Source organism: Equus asinus, chromosome 5 (assembly GCF_041296235.1).
Source record: "Equus asinus isolate D_3611 breed Donkey chromosome 5, EquAss-T2T_v2, whole genome shotgun sequence".
Lineage (NCBI taxonomy): Eukaryota > Metazoa > Chordata > Mammalia > Perissodactyla > Equidae > Equus > Equus asinus.
The window spans coordinates 11,454,585-11,470,989 of NC_091794.1; the positions used below are offsets into that span (position 1 = coordinate 11,454,585).

The following is a 16,405-nucleotide window of genomic DNA, read 5'->3' on the forward strand; positions in this document are numbered from 1 at the left end:
GTGACAGGTTTCATGAAAGATGGGGCACTACTATGGATCTTGAAATCACAGGTGCTGATGACAAGGAAAACGACTGATGGGGGTAAGCATGATGCGTTTGGGAAACCAAGTTAGTTGGTTTTCTCTGGCAGCTAGTTCAAGAAACAAAGAACGTCCATTTTAAAAGGTAAGTTGGAGCTTGATTCATAAGCAATCAAAAATCTTAATTTAAAAAATTTCCAGACTCATAGAAAAATGAAGGCTATTTAACTATGAAAATAAAACTATCTCTGGGTGGCAAGACTAATGAGTTCTAATTTTTTACTGTATTTCCTGCCAGTCTTTTGCAAAAAGGAATCATTATAAAAGCCTGACTTGTATTATAAATTCATATGAGAACTTCCCATAATATTAAATATCAATCCAGCCTTTAAAATCACCTCTTAACGAACGTACATTTACATACTGTATTTTATTTCCCCATATTATTATTTTAATCTTCCCCCATTATTGGGCATTTAAATTACTTCCCATTCTTCACTGTAACAACAAGCTTTGTCCATGCATCTCTTACATCTCTGGTTATTTTCTCATACTAGAGTCCTAATAGGGTTGCCAGGCCAAGTTTCCAACAGACCCACGCTGGTGTGTGCCCAGCTCACACTGACTCCCTCAGAGGCTCCACTGTGCCATCCTTCCCAGGCCTTGTCCCCAGTCATCCTCATCCAGGAATGCAGCCCCTGGAATGGTGCCTGTGGCACATCCTAACAGAACTGCAAAAAAGACTCCTAGATTTTGAGAAAGGCTTTCTTCCCTCTGGCCGGGGATGTTCCTTTCATAAATTGCGTCTGGGTGGCTCAGATAGCACAGAGTTTATGAAGACAATACTTGAGTTTTAGAGTCTACGATCAGGGATCCAGTATCTACAATGAAGTAAAAACAAAGTTGTGTGTGCCTTCCAGCATTCCATCAAGCAAATTACTGCATGAGCAAATTGTTTACATGCCTGCTGGGCCTACCTCACCGCTGTTCCTGTGCTTATGGCCTCGTAGGGGGTTCCTATCACAAGCCGTTGAGCACCAAGGGTGGTTTGGCAGGATTACAGCCACCACCACCTGTAGGTAGACTCTGCAGCATCAGAGCCCCTGGTGGGGTAACTCTGAAGGACAATGGAGTCGGGGAAATCTCCAGTTAGGTAGGATGTGGAGTAGTACATGTCATTGTAACTTTATCTGGGTGAAGATCAGGCCTAATGTCAGTCTGTACCACTTTTTGGCCATATTGATCGAGGATATGGAAGAAGGCTGACTGGAGGATTGAGGAAAGGGGTGTGAGCATGGAACATTCCAAATAGATCCGGAGCATGAGACTGTTCAGGAGCCCCTTGAGCAAGCATGAAAAGGAGGCTGAGCTGAGCTGACTCCATAAACGCCTGTTCACGTGATTGAGAGCCTCTTCTGTAGTGGAGGCTTTCTGGTGAGTGTTCACATGGAGCACGAATAAGGCAGCCGTGAGAGTAGGGATGCAGGCTCTGTATAGACTCCACCACACAGCCTTCCCCGTCATCAAAGCAGGCCAGGCTATGCCACAGCTGATGCTCGATTTGTCAGCCTTAGAGACCAGCCCACATCTCTGATGCGGCATCATACCTAGCGAAGACCTCAGCTCCTTGTTGCATTATATTCAACAGCATTCCCCTTTTGCACTTCCTCCTGTCTGAGCCTCTGCCAGAACTACCAGCTGCAGACTTGTTGAATGCTTCTTATACCATCTTGTTATCCCATCCAAATTGGCTGTGAAAGGAGTTCCCTGATCAAAACAAAGAAAGAAGGCCATGGGCTAATTCAAATGTAATTCACTATTTTATGTTCCCTATCAGTGACACAGTCAGCCTTCTAACATGGTAGAATGGCCTCTAAAAACTTGGCACTGCAATCTTCCGGGACATCTTCCACCTGATGGCATAGCTACGCAGAAGACTGGTCAGGCTCTGAACCAGTGTTCCAGATAAAGCACTGACTGTCTCCCCATAGGTAGAACCCATGGATCTAGGAACCACGGCGTGAGGAGGGACTGATGTGTCTAACAATTGTAACTAGTTAACCTACTCTGAACATTTTTGCTCACCGTCGCTTTTAGTACTGAAGGGAGGGATGCTGTCATCATGGGATCCAGTGCAGTTTTTCTGAATTGGAAGCTGAAACTGGTCATTTGGGCTCTTCATCCCAGGGGACAAATGGCAGAAAAATGGGATACTGTATTGGCTGGGGTGACTGACCTTGCCTAGTCAAGGGACTTGCGATTGTACATCTAGGAGGAATATAATAGGAACTTAGTGGGTCTCTTCATTTTTCTGATATTCTCACTGGGAGAGGTTTATGGGAGACTATTGCCCTTCTATAGGTAAGACAACTGAGAACTGAAACAGCTCAAGAATTAGGGTTCAGGCTACCCCACTGGGGAAAGAGCTAAGGGACTGGCAGCAGGTAAGGAGATCGCAGAATGGGTAATAGAAAAGGGGGGCATAAATACCAGCTCTCTGATTAGTGCAGAGAGAAAGACTGTAGCCCATTTCCTTGCCTGCTGTGTCATGACTTAGAACAAAATCTCTTCTCTTCTTTTCTGTCTGCATTGTATGTAGAGTGTGTTGCTAGTGTAAAGCATTTCTTTTGGACCATGGACTGAAGGAAAATTTGAGGGGGAATGGATATCATCTAAAGCAGAGCTACTCAAAGTGGGGGTCTGCAGGCTGGCGCCAGTCTGTGAACTATTGATTACTGGTTCATGATGCAAGAAGTATAGAAATAGAAAGTATTTAAAATTACTCTGTCAAATTGCTATCAAAAGTTCTATGCTGACTGTACGGAATAATAAAAAATTGAGGCTAGCATTTTATGTTTAATTTCATTTTTATAGCAATGGTTTTTTTATGGCATTTTTCTACTGAATTTGTCCACAACAGGTTAGAAACAAAAATTTATTGTTCCATTACTACAGAGAGTGTAAGGAGCACAGCTCTCGATGAGCAGTGACCTTGCGAAATCTGTTTTTACTCCTGGATGCAGCAGCTATGTGTGAAGGAGGACTGCTTCTCACTGTGAAGGAAGTGAGTGAGGTTGCCACTGTCCACAGAGGGCTTGGGTGGTGGTAGGTGGAGGCAGCTTTGACTGTACGGGAACACGTGTGTGTGCTGGGCAGCCAAAGGTGCGTGTATGGAAATCACCAATCAGCTGACTGCTGTCTTGTGAACTGTGTCGCCCTCTCTCCCTCCCCGCCATGGCTGACTTTCCCAAGAGTAGAAGTATGTAACCACTGCTTCGTCTCTCCAACGTGGAAAGTGGAACAGTGACCCAGTCAGGCGGAAGTTGATTGGAACTGATTCACCATACAACAGAACCCAAGAAGTCTCCAGGGTTCCTGTTGTCAGCTTTCCTGGAATTGTCTGGTCCTTTGCTCTTCTTAAAGCTTGGTTGTTCTTCTTTCAGTTCTGGAGCTCCTCAGCATCCTCATAAATTCTCTTCTTGCTTAAGCCTTAAATCTGTCGCTTGTCACTAACTCACCTTAGATGATACAAAAGGTCTTGCAGTTTTAAAGCCGTTTGATAAATTTTGTCAAATTTCTTTCCAGAAACTTGTATATTAGTGTATACCATCACCAATGATATGCGTGACTATCTCTAAGTATCTTTCCCAGAACTGAATATTAAATGTGTCTGTGTATATGTCTGTCTTCTATCTATCTATCTAATCTTTGTCATTCTGCCAGGTTGAAAGTGGGAACTTAGAGTTTTTTTCATGTCTTTGAATATTATCGAAGGTAAATTTTGGGGGGATTATGTGTCAGGAAACTTTTATATGCAAGTTATAGAAACCAAATTCAAATTAACTTAAGTAAAAAAGAGATTTTGTCAGCACACGTAAAGTGGAAAGATACGAGGGTAGTTATAGAATTGAATTCAGAGTGTAGGAACCAAGGCCATGCATATTGGCAGGCACTTATGTCTGCTCTGGTGCACTCACCTGGTTGCCATCACTCTCTCACCCCCAGCCTCTCTGTACACTCTGCATCACTTTTTTTTTTTTTAAAGATTGGCACCTGAGCTAACAACTGTTGCCAATCTTCTTTTTTCTTTTCCTGCTTTTTTTTTCTCCCCAAATCCCTCAAGTACATAGCTGTATATTCTAGTCGTGGGTCCATCTAGCTGTGGTATGTGGGATGCCGCCTCAACGTGGCCTAATGAGCAGTACCATGTCTGCACCCAGGATCCGAACCGGTGAAACCCTGGGCCGCGGGAGTGGAGTACGCGAACTTAACCACTTGGCCCTGGGGCTGGCCCCTCACTCCGCATCATTGATTGATTTCTTTCTGTCAAACAGTTGGCTTCATGAGGCAGGAACTATTGCTGCCAGTAGTTCTAAACACATCCTCCCAGCCTGCAAGCCTTGTAGAAAAAGATCTTCTTCCTTAATGTCCAGAAATGCTTTGGCCTCTTTAGATTGCTTGCCCATTCTTTGGACGGGTTGCCATGACTTGCCATGCCTGGATCATTAGTCTATCCTTAGTTGCCATGGTAGGGTAGGAAGTTGTGACCAACAGTGACTGACAGTCGCCTCAGAATGAAATGAAACGGGCAAGGAGGGTTCCCCTGGAGGCAGGGTTACTGGGCAGGCAGAAAGTCCTCCTACTCATTTAGCAGGAGCTCTTGATTTTTGAGCAGACTGATTACATGTTGGAATCAATGTTTGAAGAAGACTAAGACAGCAATTATAGATAAGTTGGGTGACCATATAATTTATCACCAAACTGGGACACTTTTGAAAGTGAAATAGGCTACTATTAATGATCAGTGCAATGCATGTTCACCTTATTTGGAGAGCTGAGCAAGTGGAAGCAGAGAGGGCTCTTTGGAATCATTGCAGGAACCTCTTTCCTGATGTGAGAAAGATCTAACAGTAGTTTATAGTTATAAAAACATACATGGCTTTACAATCACCATCAACCATTTGCCAAGAGAAAGTAACTTCTTAGAACTAGGGCCAAAACTCATGAAAAGGTCAAGATTCACAAAAAGGCTAAATCTACACAGAAAGGAACCATTTGCCCCTTGATATTTGGTTCTCAGGGGAATAACCTTGGGGTGAATCTCTGATGTCACTTGTGAGGTTTCATAGCAGAGTGATTAATAGAAGGCTTTGAAGTCATGAGCGTGATGTTGTTTGAAGTCTTGACTTTTTCATTTGCCAACTGTGACCTTGAGCGAGTTACTTAACCTCTCTAAACCTCAGTGTCTCCATCTCTAAAATGGAAATTAAAATAATTCACATGACTCTGTTTAGATCTATGGTGTGTATAACATTACTACATGCTTACTAGCACTGAAATGCTAGCTGCTAATATTACCACATGGGGTAATAAATGCAGGAGAAAAGAGGAAACTGTAGATTTTTTTTTTCAGCAGATAGGACCGCCTAGTAAATATTGTTCATTTGTTCATACTGGTTCTTTCATCCATCTTTATTGACTCACATGATCTGCTCTTCTGATCTGCCAATTCCTCTCCCTAAGCTCCATACAAATACAGAAAACGCCTCATTTTGTGGCAAGATTGCAGTAGGTGAATGTCTCCCGTGTGGTTTAAGAATGTCTTTGGGTTTGTCACTTTGCCACTAAGACCTTTCAAAAATGATTTCTGGGTTGGTAGGGAGAAAAGTCCAGTTCGCAGATTTTGAGTAGTCAGTATGTAATGAGAAGGGGTGGCAATAGATGTGGTCCCAGATACAACTCGGAAGGTAAAGGTAAGTGGGAATTAGGGTCCTGACTAGAAGGAAAAGCAGGGTGGAGAAATGTTGTGCAGTGTTTTTGTAGGCTGTGGAAGAGAAAAGGGGACAGGATCTAGGGAAGAGAAAGGGGACAGAATTGACACAGGGAGGAATTGCCAGAAGACGGTTTGATAGAGAGGAGAGTAGAAGAGAGAATGCGTATTTGTCAAAAGTGGTAGCTGATCTTTGGAGAGTAAGGACTGGAAGCCAAGGCAAGGAGAAGCAGTCATCCTTCCCGAGGGAATCACGCCAGGCCTGGATCTCACTGCCTGAACAGAGGTGGACAAAGATGCCTGCCTGTGAAAATTCCTCCTTTCAGCACTGGTTGTTCTTTCTCTCCCCATCTCCATCCCTGAATCTTACAGCATCTTTACTGAACCCAGAAAACCCCCTAGGAGAATTTCTAGCTTAGAAACAAATAGAACTGAGCAGAGGCTGACCGACCAGCTGTGTCTGGCCAGCTTGGTCTGGGAGTGGACCGATACAGCCATGTGTCTGAGTGAGTCAAGCTCACGTACTGTGCATTGAAAGGTCTACAGACCAACTTAGAGCTTACACTGTCCCTTCTTTAGTTTCTACTTTATAAATTTGATGCTAAACTTATGACATTGAAGTATACATAATTATATCATGACCTGTCAAATTCATCTTTCTACCAATATTCAAGTCCTAGTTGTATACTATGAAGTTACTTTACTACTTTATAGCCTTGTTTTTAAAGTCCCCCTGAAAACAAGAATGTGCTCTTTCTTTCTTGGAAAGAAATAAGGAGAAACAGGGGCCCTGGAGAGTAAAACAGCCAAACTCTTTTCTAGTTGTTTAATAGAAAACTCCATATTTGCAAGATGCTGCTTCAGCTGAGAATCAGTATTTTCCTCTTAATGTTGAAACTAAAAAGAAACAGGAGTTTTAAGGTTAACGTGTTTCTGTTGTTAGAAACCTCTTCCTATAAAAAACATAAGGCACATTAAACTTACTATAAACTTTCAATGGTTCATAACTAGTGTTTGTTTTAGCTTCAAGATTAAAAGTGGTTTTGCTATGATTAGCAAGCAAATGTGTGTCTCTAACCTTGCTCTGTTAAAAGATAACTTCTTTCAGTGTCTTGTTGTGGTGGGAGGAAAGATTTTTTCTCATTGATTTATGTGTGTAGACAAAAGTGCAGCCTGCTTTCTGTGCCAGTAGCGCTTCATTAAGTGAAAGAGTTATTTTTATTTTGTGTCACTTTGGACCATTTGGAGACAGTTGAAGACCCAAATCACAGCAGTTTAAATATACTCCTTAAATAACAGGAAGTCTAAAGGTGGAAGATCCAGAACAGACAGCTACAGGGACTAACAATATCAGTACAAATCCAGATTCTTTCCATCTTTCTATCTTTTTGCTCTGTCATACTTTTTATGTTGACTTTTAAATCCTCATATTTGTTTCTCCACATTTTTTAAATGGCTGCTGATGCCCCAGTCATCAAATTAATCCTCAGAAAGTAGAAGGAAGGGGGTTGCCATCAAGTTTTGTTCCTGCATCTATCCCTCTTATAAGGACACAGAACTTTCCACAGAAATCCTTCCAATGGACCTCTGTGTATGTCGCATTGTCCAAAACAGTGTCAAAGAAATTTTTATTTCAGTTTGATTTCAGCAGTTCATTTTGGAGGCAAAGCAGTGCAGAGGCTGGCCACACTTTCCTACTTCCGTTGGGCTCAGAGTTAGAAGGAGGAAAAGGCAAACATGTAGCCATTATAGTTGGGGTTCAATACAGGAGTCGTGTGAGCATGGTTAATTGCTGGACTCTCAATTCCCAAGAAAGTCGGGAAGTTCTGACTGGTTTCCACCCCTCACATCAGGCCCAACTTGTCACCACCCCAGCTCCTCCTTTCCCAACGTCCACGCTGAGCCAATCATAGTTATGTCATTTACCTTTGCTGGACCCTTTCTTGGTTCCCCTTGTCACTGGAGGTGGTCACGCCCTGCACGGGGCTGGGCAGAGAAGGAGTTCTGTTAGCAAGGAAAGAGAGGAATGACACCGGTGTCTGCCACAGTGTCCTTTCACGTTTTATCCATTTCACACTGTTAAGTTTGCTTTTAAATGGTTTCCTGTCACATTGACTGAGTAGATGCTCTCAGGCTGGCTCCTTTTATCCATCCGCTATAATCCCAGTGGTGTGATCTTTCTAGAACACAACATTAGCTTCATCATTAGCTCTCTATTTCCTTAGTGTGGCCTACAAGCACACTTTTCCAGCATTTTCTCTTCCACGCTGCCTGCGTGGTATTTAGGATCTCTCTTGCAGCTGCATCCTTGTTATATTGTCTGCCTCGGCTATCTTCCCTCCCCCACTTCCCTCTATTCTTCCTCACAGGCTAGTGTCTCCTCCTTTTTCAAAACTGATGCTTCGAGAAGCTTTCTTTAACACCCTGCCTCCACTAAGATCAAGTGTTTTCCTCTGTCCTTCCACAGCGCCTGGCGGGAGTTCTTGTGCCACCTGTGTCTCTGTGCTATGATTTATTTGTTTATGTGATCCATCCATCTTCTGAGACCAGACTGAGTTTTTTGAGATCAGGGATTGTGATTCATCCCTGTACAGTTTGTGACTCATAGGAGATACTCAAATGGTATGTTTTTAATGGCAGGAAGCTTGGCAGATGATGGAGTAAAGTACCACGCAAAGAAAGATCTAGTCCTATTTCCTAGGAGGTCAGGATAAACTGGAGCTATTTTATTTTCTCTTGTTTCTCAGAACTTTAACATTTTCTGACTCTAATTCAGGAATGGATTGTGAGTAGAAGATAGGGCTGAAGCAATGGAGCTTTACAAACAAAGTTATTTGGCAGAATTGACTGAGCTGTGCAGAAAACTCATTGGTACAAAGCCAGCCTGATAACCGCAGTACTTTGGAAATGGCCCACTGAGCTGTGTACACAGAGCTAGGCCTGCAGTCTCTCTCCTCGTGTGCACCTGCTAGTCGGGTTGGCTACAGCTTTAGATTCTAAGGACTGAGAGCCACCACTTCAGGTGTCCACAGGCACACGCACTTGCCAGAGAGCAGCCCTTTATAAAGCATCACTTAATAAAGGCTCCACGTGGTCTACGCAGCTAGGAGTAAGTCTTGTAAAGATTAGGTTGCGCCTATTCTTCACTCCAAATCCTTGGTTCTGATATTCCATTACTGGTCCCTTGACTTCAGTGCCTTGTTAGGTGGATCCAAGGAGGAGTTCTTTACTTCTGATTTGAAAGGATGACATGGGGATGGAGTCCGAATGGGTAATCTCACACTGAGGAATGAGGACTACTGAATATATCACTTACCACACAATAGATGTATTTAAATATAACAACCATGCCATCATAGGGTGGGATTCTGATATCAGAATTAGGTGATAAACTTAAGGCAACATTAGGAAGGAACCTCCCAGTGCACTCTAGCAGATTCCTTGACCCCCACATACTCCTGCTCCTCAGCTGTGTTATAGAAACTTTGTCTCACATTATCTGTGGTCAGAGTTCACTCTATCAGTTCAGAGCTTTCATTCCTTTAGTCGAAATCCTCACAATGACACAAATCAGGCCCAGTAATTGGTCTAGTCAAAAAAAAAAGTTGAGTATTCAAGTTATATATTTTGAATGTTTTTAAAATTAAAATATACAAATGTCTACCCATTTTCTAGTATTTTGAGTGGAGGAGCTCAAGGCCTTGTTCTGAGTAGGGGGGGCCACTGTTTGATTTTCTCTATTATCTTCCTTGCACAAACTAAATCAATAATGCGCCATCCTGTATGTCCAGTTTTTGTTTCTTGAAAGTGGCCAGAGAACTTTGTGTTCAGATTGTTAAAGTCCACCTCCTTCTAGATCTTTACAGTTTGCTTTCGGTCTTTCCCTATTGTCTTCCCACACCTAATCCAATAGCAAAATTTTCTTCCCTCCTTCTTTGTCACTGCCTTAATTTAACCTTTCTAAAACATTCATCTTATTCACTTTAGTTGTTGGAGAAACACCAAGTTTGTCTTGTCCTTCCATTTAATCAATTAACAAAACATTTAGTTGAATTACTCAGTGATGGTGACCCACTGAACTGGTGGGAGTAGAAGTAGACAGAAACAGCAGAGTGGCTTCCCGAGGCATTTGGTGCTGTGGGCATCTATCAGCGTGCTTTAGAGGGAGGGGTGATGGTTTCCAAGAAGGCCTTGGCCTTACATGTGCACATGTTCCATCTCACTTCACTTAATGGAGTCTTGTTCAATTCCTTCCCACCTTGACCTGCTCAACAAAATGCCTCCATCTGCCTTGTTAACCCTGGCATTTTCTTTTGTCTGTTGTCCTGGCTTTGCAGCATTCTTGCTGAAAAAAGGCCCACTCTGTCCAGCTCTATTCTTTTGTGTATAGAGTGCTATTAAGGAGGATTATATAATGCACCCTTTGGGTGAGAAGGAACACTTGCCGACAGGAGTCTGAACTGGGAAAGGGTGCTCGGAGGCTCGAGAGTGCCTGGCCCCTTCTGTGCAATGTGGTTTCCTGTATACGAGCTTTGTCTTGGGCTCTGCTCCTAGGGGACCAACCCCACTGGAGATGGGGATTTGTGGTCAGGTAATGAAGAAGTGTTTTCAGGAGAAAACTGTAAGGTAGTGTGGGAAGCAGGATGGGGCAGAGGTAGAAGCTAAGCAAGGATGTGGCTTCAGGTGAAGTCTCAGCCTCATTCCCAGGGGCGCTCAGGACCACAGAATGTCTCTTGCCTTGAAGCCACTGCTGAGCGGGGAATAGGGGAGGAGTGTGACTCCCAGAACCACAGCTCCATCATCTAAGGGCGATGCACTGAAGGAGGTTGCAGTCATGTGACCAGGTGGCAGTAGCTGAGCAAAGTATGCACAAAAGCTGAGCTGATAACAGTGATCTCAGGGGACCTGGGCAGCCAATCAATGGTCTGCTAACATAGCAAAATATGAGATATGAAACAGGTGGCATTTTTGAAATAGTTACTTTTATTGGATCCAATTTATGAGCCTCCCTAGATTTTCTTGGCCTCCTCTGTCTTCTGGGCTCTCAGCTGGTTGGACAAAATCCCTGGCCCCAATGCCATTGCCTCATCTCCAAACGGCAGCAGCTGACCCCACCTCCCCTGTGTAGGCCAACTTCAGGACGTCCTCCATCATACCCGCCACAGTGGGAGCTGCAATAGCCACAGAGTCCAACATGACCTGAGGAGACTCAGAGAGGCTGTGGATTTCCCTGTCCCGTGTTTCCAGACTCAAAATGCTGATGAATGAATGAAAAGCAATAGCATGTTTTGGAGTATGTGAGGAAGCCATTTGGTTTAAAACTAATTCGGCCTGACCTTGTTTTTCCAGAAAGTCCTCACGTGGCCTGTTGAGCATGCATTGTACATCTGCTTTAACCATTTGCAATGTCCCAAAGACAAGCATGATGCCCCTAAAGGTAGGGATGTTACCTCCCCCCATACCAGCATTTCTTTAAGGATAAGCATTTCTTCCCAGAAACTAAGGATTAATTACTGATCTGTTTAACTCATCTCATGACCATTGACCTGCTGAGCACCTACCTACTGTGCTCACCTTGTGACCACTGACCTGCTGTTCCAGCAAGGCATCTCAAGACTGTTGTAAAAGGGACATTCTTGTCATATGTCACATATGCTCTTTGTTCTAAGATGGTAAATAAGCACTCTGCACACCCCATTTCTTCAGAGTTCTCCTTCCTTGGGGAAGGTAGTTTCTCCTGCGCTATAATGCTCAAACTGACTCATATAGTAAAACTCACCCCAATTTTGATGTATGGGTTGATTATGGATTATTTGTGTCAACAGTGCCATACTGTGAGGCATGACATCTGGCTTACTTAGTGACTGTCCCAAGGGGCCAAGTGCACAGCCAGGAAGAGCACAGCAGTTAAAGCCCCACGGGGAAAACTTTGACCAAGGGAGAAAACCTTTAGATGAATTCGTTTTGCTCTCTTCCTCTGACGGATTGTGCTGAAGTGTGGTGGTTCTCTAGAGGATGCCTGGAGATGGTCCCTGTGACTGAGTCAGGGGCTCTGTTTTCTGTTCTAAAGCATGGCGAACAAGGCAACCACCACTTACTATCTGCTTGCTTTCTTCCTTGTCTCACTTCCCCTTCTCCTCCACTCTGCTGCCCTGCACATCTGCAGCTCCCCAAAGATGTATCAGCATCTGCTTTTAGCCTGGTTTCCAAACCAACCAACCAAGAACCACTTCCCCTCCCCCCCAAAACAGAGCCTGAAGCAAAGACAGTACCCCTAGAGACTGAAAGTTTCAACCCAATGTATGAATCCTCAAGGGGCAGATTTTCACTGTAAAATATCTGGGGAGATTATTTTGAGTAAAGAGAGAGTAATCCTAAAATTGTTCTTTTGTTCCTTTTTCTCTCTAAACAAAGTCAGTCCTATTAAAATCTAGGTGGATGCTAAGGAGAAATCCCTAGGATGCTACAGAGTTTTCCCTTTGTTATGACTTCTTTCACAAACTGGCTCAGTGCCTTGAGCACCGTGGAGAGGCACTGAATTTAAAAACAATGCAGAGGAGAAGGCAGCGCCCTGGAAGCTGCTTTTCCTGAAGGAATGCATAACGTCGACTGGCATGATGCCAGCGATGTGAAATATTCTTGTTTTTCAGAAAAGAGAATTGACTTGCCATGTGGCTCTGGTCATATCTAGGCCAGCAGCTATGAGGCTGGGACCAGTCTTGAGTGTTACTGACGTGCACGCTGGGGGTCTGACACAAGTGAAGTTTGTCATCGTTGTCACAGTTAGCGCTGATGGCTGCACTCAAGTTGGTCTGTAGTTATTAAGATGGGTACAGGGGTAGCTGTCTGTCCTCTTTACTTTATGCTTGTGGAATAGCCTCAATTTTCTCTTCCGTCTGATTAGTCTCAGCATCTGGATTTCCTTTTGCCATGTTCCATTACAGAGGCTGCCTCTCTGCTTTTCTCCCCCACATCTGGAATCCAGCCAAAATGTACCAGAACAAGATGCTGCTAACATTTGGGCCCTTTTGTAAGGGTGCTGATTGCGACTTGGGTAACTTCAGTTTAATCCAAGGTGGAAGATTTCTGCTGCTTTGGGGGAAGAAAATAAGTGTCTAAAAATAAAGCTTAGGCATAAAAATAGGGCCAAATACTCATTAACTGCCTCACTTTGCTGAATGCTGAAATTATTTCAACAGCGCTAAATCAAGCATTTGTGTAGAAGAGGTTATGTTTTTTTATTCATAGTACTTTATCTTAGATGATAAATGGGTTACTGTAATTTGTCGTCTTATTCAAAAGATGTGAATAGTCTCATGTGAATAGTCTAATTTTCGGCTCCTGCTCACGCTGACCCTTGAATTGGAGCTCTTGTGTCACAAGCCTTTTGGAATGTATGTTGTGGGGTATTCTGGGAGAGACTGAAGGGGCAGGCAGGACCCGGAGCCAGGATACACAAGCTTGGTGGGCAAGGGTTAAAAATTTGGATCTGAGTATGGTGGGAAGCCACTGGGGAGATTTAATTAGGAGGATGTCACAGAATGATTTTTATTTAAAACATATGAATCTTGGCTGCTGTATTGACAGTGGATTATAAGGAGGCAAGATGGTAAGGAGGCAAAGGTAACCAGCCAGATGTGGGTTTTAGACATCCAGGTAAGGGATGGCAGTGATTTTGGAGTAGGATGGTAATGGTAGAGTTGAAGAAAAGTACACAAATAATGGAGCTTTATCGAATCCATTAACAAAAAAGACCGGTTAATGGATTAGATATGGAACATGAGGGAAAGGAAGAATCAAGGCTGATTTCTAAGTTTCAGGTCTAAACTGGAGGATTTGGTATCAGTTATTGAGATGAAGACTGAAGGAGGAATAGGGTCATTTTTGTTGTCTTGTCTTATTTGGAGTGGGGCAGGGAGCAATGGTAAAGGGAATGAGGTGGAAACGAAGGGCTCAGGCTAATTCTGTGATGCCTATAAGGCATCTCGTGAACAGGTCAAATGGGCTGTGGAATATACCATCTTGACTCAGGTAGGTTTGAGAATCCTTGGTGTACAGGTGGCATTCAGAGCCCTGGAATAGAGGAACTCACCTAGGGAAAGAGAATAGAGAAAGTATAAGAGAACATTCTATATTTGCACATAAATAGGCCAAGCAGAGGATGAGGCCCATTAAAGGACTAATAAGGAGCAGCAGTGAGGAAGGAAAACTAGCAGGATGTGGTGGTCCAGAAAGCAAGAGAAGAATCCTCCATGAGCAAGGTAACGGCCAATTATGTTGAAGGCTGCCTTGAGATTGAGTAAGATGAAGACAAATGGTATCCACTATTTTTGGCAACATGGAAATTCTTGGTGACACTGACAAGGGCAGTATGACAGGTCATGCAGATAGGAGCCCAGAGTGGATTGAAGGGAGGTTGTAAAGGGGAAATGGGGGTGATTATTCTGACAATTATTCCAAGAAGTTAGTAGAACTGAGAAATAGGTTGATAGCTTATTAAGTGTCAGAAGACAATATTGTTTTTTCTCATGTTCATAAGGTGGGAGACATCGGAGCATTTACGCTCATGGGATTGATCAAGTAAAAGAACCTGATGATACAGCAGAGAGGGGATATAATTTCAGGGGCAAATTTCTTAAATGCAAAAAAAGACAATGTGGGATGCAGAGTAAAAGTGAAGAGTTTGGCTCTGGATAAGAGCAGAAGGAGAGGCTGAAAGAGTGGACACAGCTGTTAATGGGTTGGTTGAATTGGTGGTAAGGAAATAAGGGAGTATTCATAATTGATTGTACTACTTAATGAACCAGGAGCGTCAGCCAAAAGGGATTTGGGAGAGGAGGATGTTGTAAGTTTCAAGAAAAGGTAGCAAATATCTGAGTCATTATGGGGCAAGCAAGGTGAACGTATAGAAGGACAGTAGACATGGGTTGTCCCAAGGTTGCATGAATAAGCTGGATGTGAGTTAATTTTTGCTTGGAAAGACCCTGTACTTAAATCAAGGTTTTTTTAAATTAAAGTTTATTTTTTGCCTATAAAGGTAAAAAACATTATTACATATTTACGTATGTTCATAGTGGAAAATGAGTTTAACGATTACTTATGATCTTACTATTCGGAGATAATCATTGACGTATCTTCTTTCATACTCTATACATAGAAATACATCTATAGGAGAAAATACATGTCTTATCCTCATAACTGATACTATTTACAAGTTTTCACTTCGCCAAACATTTTAGTTAATGCTCTGAGAAAGATGGAAGCTATTGGAGAGACGACTTTGTCATGTTGCAAATGTTTTCCTTATTTATTTGTATTTCAATGTTTGTTTTTGTTCTTTTTTCCAATTTTTATGTAGACATATCTGTGATAGAAAACGTGTGGTCATGTTAAAAAGGCCTTCTTCCGAAGTTGTATATTCGATTACTTTTTCTAGTATTTAAAATGTAAAAGTGAAATTATAAATTATTAGTCTACCAGATTTTATTTTGATGTGTGATAAAATAATCTAATTTTATTTTTGTAGTGCTTTTAATTATTCTTAAATCTCATATCCTACAACAAGTTTAGAACACAAACTTATAATAGTAGAGCTACCAAATAATTTCTTTAAAATTTTCTTTTACAGATTTTTATAACTAATTACACACTATTCTTTAAAAAGCCTATTTTTTAGGGGCCAGCCCCATGGTGCAGCAGTTAAGTTGGTACATTCTGCTTCAGTAGCCTGGGGTTCACCGGTTCAGATTCCGGGTGCAGACATGGCACTGCTTGGCACACCATGCTGTGGCAGGCGTCCCACATATAAAGTAGAGGAAGATGGGCATGGATGTTAGTTCAGGGCCAGGCTCCCTCAGAAAAAAGAGGAGGATTGGCAGCAGATGTTAGTTCAGGGCTAATTGCCCTCAAAAAAAAAAAAAAAAAAGCCTACTTTTTAAAGAATAAAAATAATCTATAATTCCACCAAGAGAGAAAATCAGTTTTATTTTACTTACTTGAAATTATGTGTATACGTTTTGCCATCTAGATTTTCTCACCTTTTTTAGCTTTTGAAACAGTCTTTGTGACCATGATTTTAATGCTTGCCTTATGATTTGCACTATTATTGGACATTTAAGAATATGTTTCCAGGTTTAAATTGTTTTATTATGTGTGAGTACAAATAACACCGTAGTTAACATCATTGGCATTTAATATTTAATTGAATTTGTTTGGGGTATATTTACTCTAAGAGCAATACATGTCCACTGTAGAAATCTTTAAAAATAACAGACAGAAACTATTATCCAGAGAACCACTATTGAACGCATGCCAAATCTTTATTCATTCAACAGCCATTTTCCAGTACCTATTGTATAGCAGGCGCTGCTTGAGATGTGCAACTTGCTCTTTAGAGCTAACATCCCAGTGAATATTTAGTGACATCACATCAGTCTCCTATGTGCAGAAATGTGTGTGCTTTTTTTTCATTCTTTTTTTTCTAAGTAATTTTATTGAGATCATAATGGTTTATAACACTGTGTAATTTTGGGTGTACATTCTTGTTTATCAGTTTCTGAATACACTTCCTTGTGCTCCTTCTAGCATTTTCATCCATCACCAGACATATGCACC

At 42.3% G+C, this 16,405-nt stretch overlaps 1 protein-coding gene across 27 annotated transcripts in view; it reads left to right on the forward strand.

Annotated features, from left to right (window-relative positions):
* Nucleotides 1–16,405, forward strand: part of HHLA2 (HHLA2 member of B7 family) — a 78,969-nt gene that overhangs the window by 42,151 nt on the left and 20,413 nt on the right. For 9 of the 27 annotated variants that reach the window (XM_070508728.1, XM_070508727.1, XM_070508736.1 and 6 more), the window contains one exon: nt 2,977–3,085. The exons of 10 other annotated variants lie outside the window; for them this stretch is intronic. The gene's annotated coding sequence lies outside the window, so the exon portion shown is untranslated. Of the gene's footprint in view, nt 1–2,941; nt 3,086–11,140; nt 11,229–16,405 lie in introns of all 27 variants that reach the window. 8 more of the 27 variants (XM_070508735.1, XM_070508737.1, XM_070508723.1 and 5 more) reach the window with 3 other exon arrangements.